Genomic DNA, 13,293 nt, shown 5'->3' on the forward strand with positions numbered 1-13,293 from the left:
AAAGGTTTTGATTTTTTAAAAATTCTATTATTAAAATAGCCAATTTTAACTGATACCTCAAGGATTATCTTAGTAAATATGAAGCAGCTATAATTTGTTGTGATTCTACTTGCTTGAATAAAATTACACAAATCATGGCATAGTTTCCCATGAATTTTGGTCAAGTAAACTAATGAACAAAACAAACACAAAATAGAAGACAATGTTAGCTAAGAACCTGAAGGACCTTTTTCTGTATCAGTCAGGCTGCTGACTTTACGTAAATAAGAACAGGTCCTTTAAGTAAATAAGAACAAAGACTGCTGATGAAAGATTGTGAAAATCAAAGAGCTCTTTCCTTGTTTTAGAATCAGTATGAGCTGGGAGAGAGGGGGAAAGAATACTATGGGGTTAATTTGTAACAACACATTCTATGGTGTGTATATATCATATAAAATTACATTTTAACTTCTTTGTGAGTTTTATTGTCCTTAGGGTTTAAACTGTATGTGATCAAAATCACATTATGTAGTAAAGAGTGTGTGAGTAGGTGGATAGTTAGGTGGGTGTAAATCCCTATAAAATCCATTTAGAAGATAAATGATAGCTATTGAAGTTTGGGCAAATCAATTTCACCAATTCACTTTACTTGTCTAATGCCTCTGGGTGCCGTTATAGGACTTGTTTCCTATCTTTACAGGAGGTTCGAATCAAGGTGAACAGTCCAAAAATATTTTCCATGAACTATGTGTATTATTAAGGATTATTTTACAATGGAGTTAGTTGTTTTTACTGCAAACTAAGAAATTAATGAACAAGAATACTGCCTGTGAACACCAAGGTTTATTTAAAAGCTAATGTGGGTTTAGTGTGGTAATAAGGGCAGAGTTCTCCAAGGACTGCAAACCTATTTATTGTACATCAAATTTTACTGACTTTGAAATCTCCCTCGAAGTATTCACTTACCTCATCATGTATTATGCATTTCAGATCTTCAGCAACAATAACAAAATTCAGGTGTGGCCATCATGTGGTTATGCAATGAAACTAATATACACTGTGATTTGATACAGGAATCTTCAAATGTTACTTCCTCTTAAAATTAGAAGCAGTATAGGAAATATAGATCTTTAAACCTTGTAACAGCCACATACTTTACAAAGAAAATCCACTTACTTTTATTTTTTTTTTATGTACTTATTTTTAAAATTTTACTTTATTTTACTTTACAATACTGTATTGGTTTTGCGATACATCAACATGAATCCGCCACGGGTGTACATGAGTTCCCAATCCTGAACCCCCCTCCCACCTCCCTCCCCATACCATCTCTCTGGGTCATCCCAGTGCACCAGCCCCAAGCATCCTGTATCCTGCATCGAACCTAGACTGGTGATTCGTTTTTTACATGATATTATACATGTTTCAATGCCATTCTCCCAAATCATCCCACCCTCTCCCTCTTCCACAGAGTCCAAGACTGTTCTATACATCTGTGAAACTTTTGCTGTCTCGCATACAGGGTTATCGTTACCATCTTTCTAAATTCCATATATATGTGTTAGTATACTGTATTGGTGTTTTTCTTTCTGGCTTACTTCACTCTGTGTAATAGGCTCCAGTTTCATCCACCTCATTAGAACTGATTCAAATGTATTCCTTTTAATGGCTGAGTAATACTCCATTGTGTATATGTACCACAGCTTTCTTATCCATTCATCTGCTGATGGACATCTAGGCTGCTTCCATGTCCTGGCTATTATAAACAGTGCTGTGATGAACACTGGGGTACACATGTCTCTTTCAATTCTGGTTTCCTCTGTGTGTATGACCAGCAGTGGGATTGCTGGGTCATAAGGCAGTCCACTTACTTTTAAAGTAAGATCCCAAGAGTTATGCCATGGAGTTTGGGGGGCGGGGGTGACTGTCCTATAAATGAATTGTAATTTGTCACTTTAAAATTGCATATACATTTATAATTTTTAAATGTCTGGTGGCATATAACCATAATGCATTTTTCAGTTTTATATTCATTATTCTTTTAGGTTTCTAGAGTGAAAGAAAAGAAATGACTTCCTAGTGAGGGATATTTTACCAGGAGATCACTTGTGAAAAATGATTGAGTTTTGTGCCTAAGAATATCTTTCCTAAGTTCAGGTTCTCTAGTAACTCTAATCTATTGAGATAGAAAATATACATGGTAAAATGAGGTCTCCAAATATTCCACACCAAATGTGTTTTATCTGAAGAAAGATAATGTTCTATACAAATTATTGAATTGATATTACGAAATTTTGGAAGTTTAAAAAAAAAACCTTGGTTGACAAGACAGTATTTGTTTAAGCTGCATTGGAATGCACTGTTATTTAGCTGTTCTCAAGGTGAATTCGTGTTGGCAGTGAAGGTTTATACTTAACCATATAATAGGTGACTTGGATCAATAAAAAAGATAATAGATTTATGGATAGTATATAGGGCAGTGGCCTGAACAAAAGCAGTTGCTAGGTATATAGCCGCTGAATTAACTGAATGTTCCTGCCAGTACTGTAATTAATATAAATCTAGTCTTTAGCTCCAAAATCCATGACATCAACATAGCTAACAAGAAAATACATCAAGAATTGAGTCTTCTACATGTATTCCTTAATCCTCTCGACTTATCTTTCATACTCCTGTATTCCCCGAGTCACATTTCACCAGAGCAGCTGCCAGGCAAGACCTGTTCTTGCAGTTCTAGTGAGCTTGGGCATTCACATGTCGACTCAAACAGGAAGCAGAGTTAGAAATGCGACATATGCAAGGACATAAAGTACTTTGAAGAGAGCTCTGCTTCTGTTCGTCAGCTTCACCTTCTTTCTTCTGTATTCTAGTAGCAAATGACTGACTGGTTTGTATGATTGGTCATTTAACAAATGGTATACCATGTAAGGAAGGTGGTTTTTGTTGTTGTTGTCCAGTCTTTAAGTCATGTCCAACTCTTTGCTGCCCCATGGACTGCAGCACGGCAGGCTTTCCTATCCTTTACGGGCTCCTGGAGATTGCTCAGATCCATGTCCATTGAAGAAAGGTGATAAGGGTATACACATATATAAATTCAGTCAAGGCTATGTGTGTGCGTGATGTGTGGTTGTTATGTGTGGGTATTTAAGCTTTGGGGAGAGATAAGGCAGGAAGATACAAGTTAAAAGAGAATAGTAAAGAAAAAAAAGCATTAACTGACAGAGTCAGATGAAGTAGCATAGATGATAAATGCTGTAGAATCTTTTAGAAAGAATAATTATTTCCATCCAAAGGAATTAGGCAATCTTCTCTGAGGAGGTCACACTTTCATTAACCAAAACATGAAGGATGGAGGAGAGTTTTATATGTGTCAATTAAGAGAAAAGATACTTTATTGAGAGAAAAGAAGGCATTTTAATGACAGAGTGGATGGTGAGAGAGGAATAGAAGGAAGAAAAGCCAAGGGGCAGAACAAGAACGATGAAGTCACCATTTTCACCAAAATGGAGTTTTGTAATTAGAAAGATGTGAATAGTAGAGAAGGTCAAATTGTTGAAAGCTGTTTCTTCAAAAGGCGGACTAAAAAATTTGGAGAAAATTGCAAGTCAGTCATATGATTTAAGCAAGTAAAATGAATGGAATTTTGGAAATTTAATTTGGTAGTTTGATTTGGAAGAGGTCAATAGGACTTTATCATTCCACATATTTTCAAAGTTATGAAGAAATTATACTAAGATCCAATCAGTAACTAAAGGAATTTATTTCAGGGAATGCTATGAAATAAGGTGGACTTCCTTTTGTACTCATATCAGTGTGTTTTGTCAAAGTCATATAAAGGGAGATATAATAGTACACTGGTTAAGAGCATATGCTTCTAAACTTCATATTGGGTTCAGATCCTGGTTTAGTTACTACTTTTTGGCTCTGTGACCTTAAGCAAGTCACTCAGCCTCTCTGAGCCAGTTTTTCATGTGTAAAATGGGGACAATAGTATACTAGTACCTACATCATACCTACTAGTACCAGCTTCCCTGGTGGTGCAGAGGCTGAAGCGTCTGCCTGCAATCCGGGAGACCTGGGTTCAATCCCTGGGTCGGGAAGATCCCCTGGAGAAGGAAATGGCACCCCACTCCAGTATTCTTGCCTGGAGAATCCCATGGATGGAGGAGCTTGGTGGGCTACAGTCCACGGGTCGAAAAGAGTCGGACACGACTGAGCGACTTCACTTTCACTTTCACCTACATCATAGAACTGTTATTACTAAATGTTGTTGATTTATCAATAACACCTGGAATAACGCTGAACACATTATAAGTACCACACCAGTTTTCTGTTTCTATAGAAGAAGGATACATGTGTATCTATGTAAAATAGTCATTTTGTTATTAAAAAGCAATACATATTCATTGCAGAAAAATTCATAATGCAACTCAGAAAAAATAATCTGTTACCAGAAACTGTAGCTATTAAACTTTTGGTACAGTGTACATTTCCCCATGTCACTAAATATTCATCAGTGTCACTTTTTAAATTACTGCAGAGTATTTCACTGGATGGATGTTTCATAATTTTTAACCCATACCTGTTGGTGAGCATGTAAGCTATTTCAAACGCTTTACATCTCTATGAGGCTGTGTTCCTATAGTTTATGTACACATTGTTGTCACCTTAAGATAAATTATTAGAGATAGAATTTCTGGTCTAAGTGTAAGAATATGTTTATATTTAGATATGTACTGGAAAAGCTCTACCCCATTCATTCCCAGCCCCAACCCTTAGGGATATTCCAATATACTTGCTTACCAGCAATGTATGAGGAGACCCAGTTCCCTGAACTATTGTTATTATATGATACCACCATTTAGTATCTTAAGATAAAATTTTTAAAACTATGCCAAATCAATAGGTGCAGTTGATTTGAACCTCACTGTTTGAATTTCACTTCTGTAGTTCCTAGTGAAGTTAAATGGTTTAATAGACTTATAGTCAGTTATAGTTCTTCTTTCATGAATTGTCTGTTTCTGATGCTTGTTCAGTTTGTTTTTTACAAGTTGATCTTTTTCCTATTGATGTATGACCTTTTTCCTATTGATGTATGACAATGTTTTTTTCTTAAGAGTGTCTGTAAAATTATATAAGATGGATTGATTTGGGTTTTGATTTTTCTTTTGCTTATTTGATTTATTATGTTAGAAAGTTTTACATTGTTACAAACTGAAATTGGTCTCTTTATGGTGTTAAATACAAATGGTAACTTTTACATCAAAAGTAAAAGAACATTTAAAAATGAATGACAAATCTACCAAAATACAGAAGTTACCTTTTGCAGTTATATGAAGATCATTTAATCATGATTTCATATTAATCATAATCCAACAATTTATTCAATGAGCAATCTAGTTTTTCTTATAGTCTCATATAATAGAGTCATGAATTACCAAATGTCAAATAGTAGCTCTTTTGTTTTCAAAATGTATTTATATCCGAAATATGTTGAACTACATTTCATTTATATTATTTCATAATAAAGTTGACATCTAAGTGTATATCTCATTAGTGATAATGAGAATTAAGGGTATAGATTGTTCTCACAAAAGTGAAAACTTTTTAAAAGTATGAATTTTAAGACTCCATTTATGAAATAATATGTTAGATTGGAATGATAGTAGAACATATGTTTTAGAAGGGAAAAGAAAAGTAGAATTTGGAGTCAGAAAAACCTATATGCTTGTGGTTACGGCCGAGTTTTTCCACTTACTAGTAGATTTAGATTATTTATAGCTTTGAGCTTTAATTTCCTCATGGGTTAATTACAAGGAATGGATACTTTTCAGGCTTTAAAAATATTTTCATTGGATCTTTTAAATTGAAGGACAAGAAGAGAACACATCGAGAATAAGTACACAGACAATAACAAGAGAAGTTGATGGCTTTTTTTGAGTTTTTATACCCATGCTACTAGTACCCAGATCAAGGATTCAGACATTACCCTAGGAGTCTCCTTTGTGTTTCTTCCCAGTTATTAAGCCTTTCCCAGCTACCACCTTCACCCAAGGATAAGCACTCTGCTGACTTAGGACACCTCTATTAGTTTTGCCTGTCTTTGAAATTAATATAAATGGAATCATACAGTATATGCTCTTATGTTTGAATTCTGTTCATTATTTTTGTGAGATTTTTCTATACTATTTCATGTACCATACTCTGTTTTCTTATTCTGTTTATAGTATCCTATTGTGTGAATATATCACAGTTTATCTATTCTACTGTTGGTAGACATTTGGGTTGTATCTAGTATGATGCTATTATAAATAATGCTGTTATGAGGTTCATGCCCTTTACTGCATATATACACGCACATTTCTTTATTATATACTTGAAATAGAATGACTGGATCATAAGATATGTGTGTGTTCGGCTTTGGAAATAGCACCGAACAGTCGTCCAACATGGTTGTACTAATTCACTCTCACGAGCAGTGTATGAGTTCCAGTTGGTCTACATCCTCATCAAGAGGATACAGTTTCATTCCTTTTCCTTCTAGCCATTCTGGTGGATGTGAACTGGTACCTCATTGTGTTTTAATTTGTGAGCATCTGATAATTAGAGCTATTTTTGTATCCACGAATGTCAAGTTCCTGTGCAAATCTTTGGCCCATTGGGAACAAAATAATAGTTACCTGTCTTTTTCTCATAGACGTCAGAGTTTTTTTAATACAAGTTCTTTGTCAGATAGATGCATCGTGAATATCTTCTTCCAACTTAAACCTTGGTTTTTTTTTTCCCTCCTAATAATATGTCTTGATGAATGAAGTTCAATGCATCAATCTTTTACTTTATGCATGTGCATATGTTAAGTCACTTCAATCGTGTCTGACTTTTCGACCCCATGAACTGTAGCCCGCCAGGCTCCTATGTCCATGGAATTCTCCATTCTGCACTCCATGGAGTGGATTGCCATGTCCTCCTCCAGGGGTCTTCCCGACTCGGGGATTGAATTGGCAGCTCCTTCAGCTCCTGCATTGTAGTCTGATTCTTTATCGCTGAGCCACCAGGGGTACTGCTTTTTATGTCTTATTTTAAAAATAATCGCTTCACCTAAAATCATCAAGGTATTTTCCTGTGTTTTCTTTTACACTGATGTCTGCAGCAATCAAGAATTGATTTTTTGTATGTGGTGTAGAGTAAGAATCAAGATACTATCCAATTAATCTGGAACCAGGTATTGAAAATATGATCCACAATCCACCAAATTAAAGTGGGCACCATTGTCATAAATTAAATAAATGTACGTAGTTTATTTGTTCTCTCAGCCATATCACACATAATTAACTAAAATAAATATTGACATCTGCTTATAAACATTCTTAAACTTTTTTTTCAAAATTGTCTTAGACATTGTTGACCCTTGGCAATTCCATATATATCTTAGAATTGTGATATCAATTTTATTGAAAACTAGCTGCTGTAATTTTGATTAGGATTGCATTGAATTTGCACATTATTTGAAGAGAACTAACATTTACAGTATTGGAACCTTCAACAAAGTATATTCCTCTCTTTGCTCAAATTTTCCTTAATATCTGAATAATGTTTATAGTTTTTAGGGTAGAAGTCTTGCTCTTTGGTATGAATTATAAAATTACTCCCCACAAAAGTAAGAATTAATGCTCTTAAATTCATCATAAGAGCACTTACTTTCTAGAATTTTGACAAATGCCTTTTTAAAAAGCAATATAATAGGCAAATAGTGGCATATCATTGCTATTTTAATTCACATTTCAGTGACTATATAGTGGTTGGACTTTTCTCTTGTTTATTGACTGTTTGCATTTTTTGTCAAATTCCTATTTATATTCTTTATTCAGTTTTCCAGTAGATTATCCATCTCTCTTCACCCTTTGAAGGATCTTTTTATATGCAATAATATTACCCTTTGGCTGATAGATAACACACATATTCCCAGTAGTTATTGTTTTTAATTCTGCTATTTGGCCTTAATTTCTATGTGAACAATGCAAATATTATATTTAATAGTTTATTCACATTCCTGTCACTTCTAAAGGGCTTCTCCACACCAGCAGTTTATTCTATCATTATTAATGTTTTTTACACTTAACACTTTAATTTCCCTAGAATATTTGTGATCTAAGATACAAAGTCAACATTTAGTATCTGTTTATTCGTAAAGTAGGCACCTCTATCTATCTTAATATTAACACTTCTACACATTTGATATTAATATTCAAGAACTGAAAAGGAAGCCTAATCTTGTGTGAAATTAGGTCAAGTTTTAGTTAGATACTAAATTAAGACATAAAGGAACTGAATGTCTTTAATTGTTTTCTTTCACCACAGAGTGCGTGTTGTATGAAGAGCATGGTTTTTTAATACTTAAAAAGATTACTAGGAAAAATGACTTATTTTGGTAGTAAAGTGTCTCTGTCCCCTATTTTGATAAGAATATTAAGTAGTAAATATAACAATAAATTACTTTAAAGCACATAGAAACTGACACAAAACAGAACTCTTAGTTTGCATCATAAATTATTCACATCTGTTACCTTTTTCCAGGAACTGTATAGAAGAAGCCATTAGTTCCTAAAGACCATTTTGAAGGGCAGAGAGGGAACACGGTAATTATATGCTAGAAGGCCTCAAATTCCACCCTATGATTAACTTAGTGATACTGTCCTAGAAAAATAATCAGATTTTTGACTGATGGCTTTAGATACGGTGTGTGTGTTTGTGCATGCATGCAGTCATGTCTGACTTTTTGTGACAGCATGGACTGTAACCTGCCAGGCTTCTCTGTCCATGGAATTCTCCAGGCAAGAATACTGAAGTGGGCTGCCATTTCCTACTCCACACTAGATATGTTATATCCTATTAATAATGATTTGCTACTAAAATATATAATTTCTCAACACTGTTTTTGGTAGCAACAAAAGCTAGTAGCTTTCCTTTCTAAATTAACTTATTTCTTTGTAAAGGTAAAACTTTTATTTTTCAAAAAATATGGTGAAAATCCCCTATCCCATTTACCACCTGCTCTAACATCCCCAAACATTAATTTTTAACTCCAGAAATATACTTACAAGATGAATTCCTAGAAGTAAAAGTTCTAGGTAAAAGGTTATATGCATATGGTAAATATTGCCAAAATTGCCTTCCACAGGAGGTACACCAATATGTACATCCCATGTATAAGAGTCTGAATTTCCCACAGCCTTGGCAGCCAAGTGTTTTAGACTTGGGTTTATTTTGTCCATACAGTATTTGGAAGTTTCAGATCTCTCATTGTAACCAAAGAGTAACTTCTTTTTGTATGTTTAAAATCCATTTGTGTTTTCTTTTTCTTTTTGCTTTTCCTCAAAGTGCCCTTAACTTTTGTCCTGTGTTCTTTTTGGTTGTTGGCCTTCTTCTTACTAATTTGCAGAAGCTCTCTTTATGGGTTAGGAAATTAGCACATTATCTGAGATATCTGTCACAAATTTTTGTTTCATAATTTGTCATTTTTCCTTTTACTTTACTTTTAGATTTCTTCACCATGCATAAGTTTCTGATTTTTATATAGTCCAATTTACTAATATTTTTGATTTTTAATTAAAGATGACTTGAGGATTAAAGTTAATTTAAGATTAACTTGAGGATAAAATTACATGTTTTTATGTTGTTGACTACTCTGGACATGTTTTGCTTCTTACATTAAGAAAAAAAGAAATTAATCCTGAGTCTGGAAATTGTTTTTCTTGCATTCAACTGATATTTATTGAAGATCTACATTGTGTAGGAATCTAGTTATTAAATTAAATGTAAATAACAAATTAAATAGTATAAGGTAAATGCTATGATAGTGGGAAGCATAGGTTTGTGGGGATATGTCCAGTATAGGTTCCATAACTAAGCTGAAAACTCCTTGTGCCCCATAATCTCATTGTAAGCAATCCTTTAATTATTCCAGATGTTAGATCTCACCCACTGCATTGTTTTCTGTCAGGGATGGTTCTATCTCTATAACTAGGAAGGGATGAGTTGGGAGTATGAGAAGGAAACCTACTATCTTAGCTAAAGGTTACCCAGATTTCTGCACATAACTATAAAGCCTAAATGAAACATGAACTATTTTGTAATCAGATATAAAAGTGAGTTCACACTTGCTTTTAGAGATTTTAGGAATGTATTATGACTTTTATCTCCAGTAGTGTTGGAATCTAGTGACTCTTAAATGCTGTGCATTGAAGCAATAAAATGCTTTTTATATTTACCTGTGAGTAGAAAATGATCCAATAAAAATAAGCTGTTTAGTTCCCTCCTTAGAGATGCTGGAAAAGATACGTTGAGGGTATTATTAGATGATATATGCATGGTACTTTATTTGTGATATCAGCTGTCACACACGCACATTCACATGCATGTATAAATATAGTTCAGTACCGTAGATGTCCTCATGAAATCCACATAAGCTTTGATCTAATACTACATTTACTTGGTTTTATAGCAGGATACAAGTCAGACAAAGCCGATACAGCCTCATGATTCATTATGCATGGCCAGACATTCCATGCTACCCACACATGTTGCTTCTTTTGACTCATCCACACAGGGAAAAGCTGCCAGGGATGAAAACCAGAGTTTATACAGGTCACTTAATTTATTTTTTCACTTTTCTTCAGATTAAAAATTATCTAACCAATCTTATTTTAAATATTTAGAGAAAGAGAAATGTTATGAACCTTAGTAATCCACTTTACTGAAATGCAGGTTCAACCACTGGGTCAGGAAGATCGCCAGGAGAAGGAAATGGCAACCTACAGCAGTATTCCTGCCTGGAAAATCCCATGGACAGAGGAGCATGGCAGGCTACAGTCCAAAGGGTCCCAAAGAATCAGATAGGACTGAGTAACTAAGCAACAGCAATAGCACTCCCTTTTAGTATCAGATGACTGTATTCGAAATGTACTTTTTGGTATCTCAGTTCATTTATTTGCAGGTCACTTTAGATAGAAGCCACATCCTCTATTTCCCTGCTGTACTTTACTCCATTTTAGTCATATAGGCCCATGGGCCATATTTCAACTCCCAGCTTCTCCAATCCAGGCATAGTTCCATATAAGAAACAAGCCAGATACGGGATTTCCTGTTCATTGTAAAGTTCATGTCCCAAGAAAACATTGTTGTGGAAGTCTAAGGTCAGTCCCAGGCTGTCCTACATCAGCCCAGGCTAGATGTTAGCCTATTACTCATGCATTTGCATGCATTTTGCACAATATATACAAATGTAGTCCTAATACATTCCAGCTCTTTGCATCAGGTGGCCAAAGTATTGTAACTTCAGCTTCAGCATCATTCCTTCCAATGAATATTCAGGGTTGATTTCCTTTAGGATTGACTAGTTGGATTTCCTTGCAGTCCAAGGGTCTCTCAAGAGTCTTTTCCAACACCACAGTTCAAAAGAATCAGTTCTTTGCCACTCAGACTTCTTTATAGTCCAACTCTCACATCCATACATGACTACTGGAAAAACCATAGCTTTGACTAGAAGGAACTTTATTGGCCAAGTGATGTCTCTGCTTTTTAATATGCTATTTAGGCTTGTCATAGCTTTTCTTCCAAGAAGCAAGTATCTTTTAATTTCATGGCTGCAGTCACCATCTGCAGTGATTTTGGAGGCCAAGAAAAGAAAATCTGTCACTGTTTCCATTGTGTCCCCATCTGTTTGCCATGACGTGGTGGAACCAATGCCATGATCTTCGTTTTTTGAATATTGAGTTTTAAGCCAGCTTTTTAACTCTCCTCTTTCACTTTCATCAAGAGGCTCTTTAGTTCCTCTTTGCTCTCTGCCATAAGGGTGGTGTCATCTGCATATCTGTTATTGATATTTCTCCTGGCAGTCTTGATTCCAGCTTGTGCTTCATCCAGCATGATTTCACATGAGGTACTCTGCATATAAGTTGATTAAGTATTATAATGTAATGTTATATTAGAAGATTACATTATATTATAATGTATATATTATGTTATACTACATTATATTACATATTGCATATTACATTATATAAATGTCATATTACATTGTAATGTAATGTTATGTTAGAAGAGTATTATTAATAATACCATAAAGAGTTGCTATTGTAAGTTCACACTCTTCCTGTGTACCTGTTTTAGCCCTTAAAAATCTGAAGAAAAAGGCTTTATTCTTGCTTTTCCTGGCTCTCTGCTTACACTTGAGCTTGGGCAATAATCGCTAAGGATTTTATTATCATTTACTGTCATGCAGAATATTGCTCTCTTTTTCTCTATTATTTTAGTTGGAGGATAATTGCTTTACAACATTGTGTTTGTTTCTGCTATACAACAATGTGAATCAGCTATAAGTATACATGTATCCCCTCCCTCCCACCCCACCCCCATTCCACCCCTCTAGGTCATTGCAAAGCACTGAGCTGGGCTCCCTGTGTTATACAGTAGCTTCCCACTAGCTCTCTATTTTACACATGGTAGTGTATATATGTATATGTTACTCTCTCAATTCATCCCACCCTCTCCTTCCCCTCCATGTTCACAAGTCCATTCTCTGTGTCTGCACTCTGTTTGCTCTGGGCTATTTGCATGGGTTACTTTATTTAATCCTATTGTGACCCTATCAAGTGGGTTCTACCATTGCCCCCATTCTGTAGAGGAGGCTTTGGGAGTTAAAACCTGACCAAAATGTATGAAAAGGACAGAACCACGATCTGAAACCAAGCAGCATAACTCCAGACCTTATGATGTTGAACAGCATACCACACTGCTTCCCAAGTTATTTCAAATTTTCAATCCAGGACAAAATTATAGAAAGTTATAAAGTTGAGATAATAGTATCGATGGGACAGATTTGTTGGGCACATTAAAGAGGATATTAAGTGAGAAACTTCTAAACATGTTTTTTGGCACTTAATAAAAACTACTGATAATCATTCCATTATAATTTAATTCAAAAGTTTTTTACTTTCTATTTCCTCTCATCTGATTCTGTTTTACTTGGTTATATTAGAGTTCACAAACTACAGTTCACAAAAATGCTTACATCACCAGTTTTCTTCATAGATGAAAGAATTTCCTTGTACAATTTTCCTGACTGTAAAAGAACATTAGAAGCAAGTATAAAGAGAGAGTGTCTGGCATATAATATGCAAGACACCATTACGTTAATGAATGAGTGGGAAAATGACGAATACACTCTTTTACTTTCATTAGTCGAAGTTGGGTGTACATTTGTGTGACTGTGTGTTTTGAATTTTAAAAAGAAAGGTTTGTTGCCTTCAAAGCATA

At 34.7% G+C, this 13,293-nt stretch overlaps 1 protein-coding gene across 1 annotated transcript in view; it reads left to right on the forward strand.

Annotated features, from left to right (window-relative positions):
* Positions 1-13,293, forward strand: part of DMD (dystrophin) — a 1,795,368-nt gene that overhangs the window by 989,018 nt on the left and 793,057 nt on the right. The gene's annotated exons all lie outside the window — the stretch shown is intronic.

This window comes from Capricornis sumatraensis, chromosome X (genome assembly GCF_032405125.1).
Source record: "Capricornis sumatraensis isolate serow.1 chromosome X, serow.2, whole genome shotgun sequence".
In the NCBI taxonomy this organism is placed as follows: Eukaryota; Metazoa; Chordata; class Mammalia; order Artiodactyla; family Bovidae; genus Capricornis; species Capricornis sumatraensis.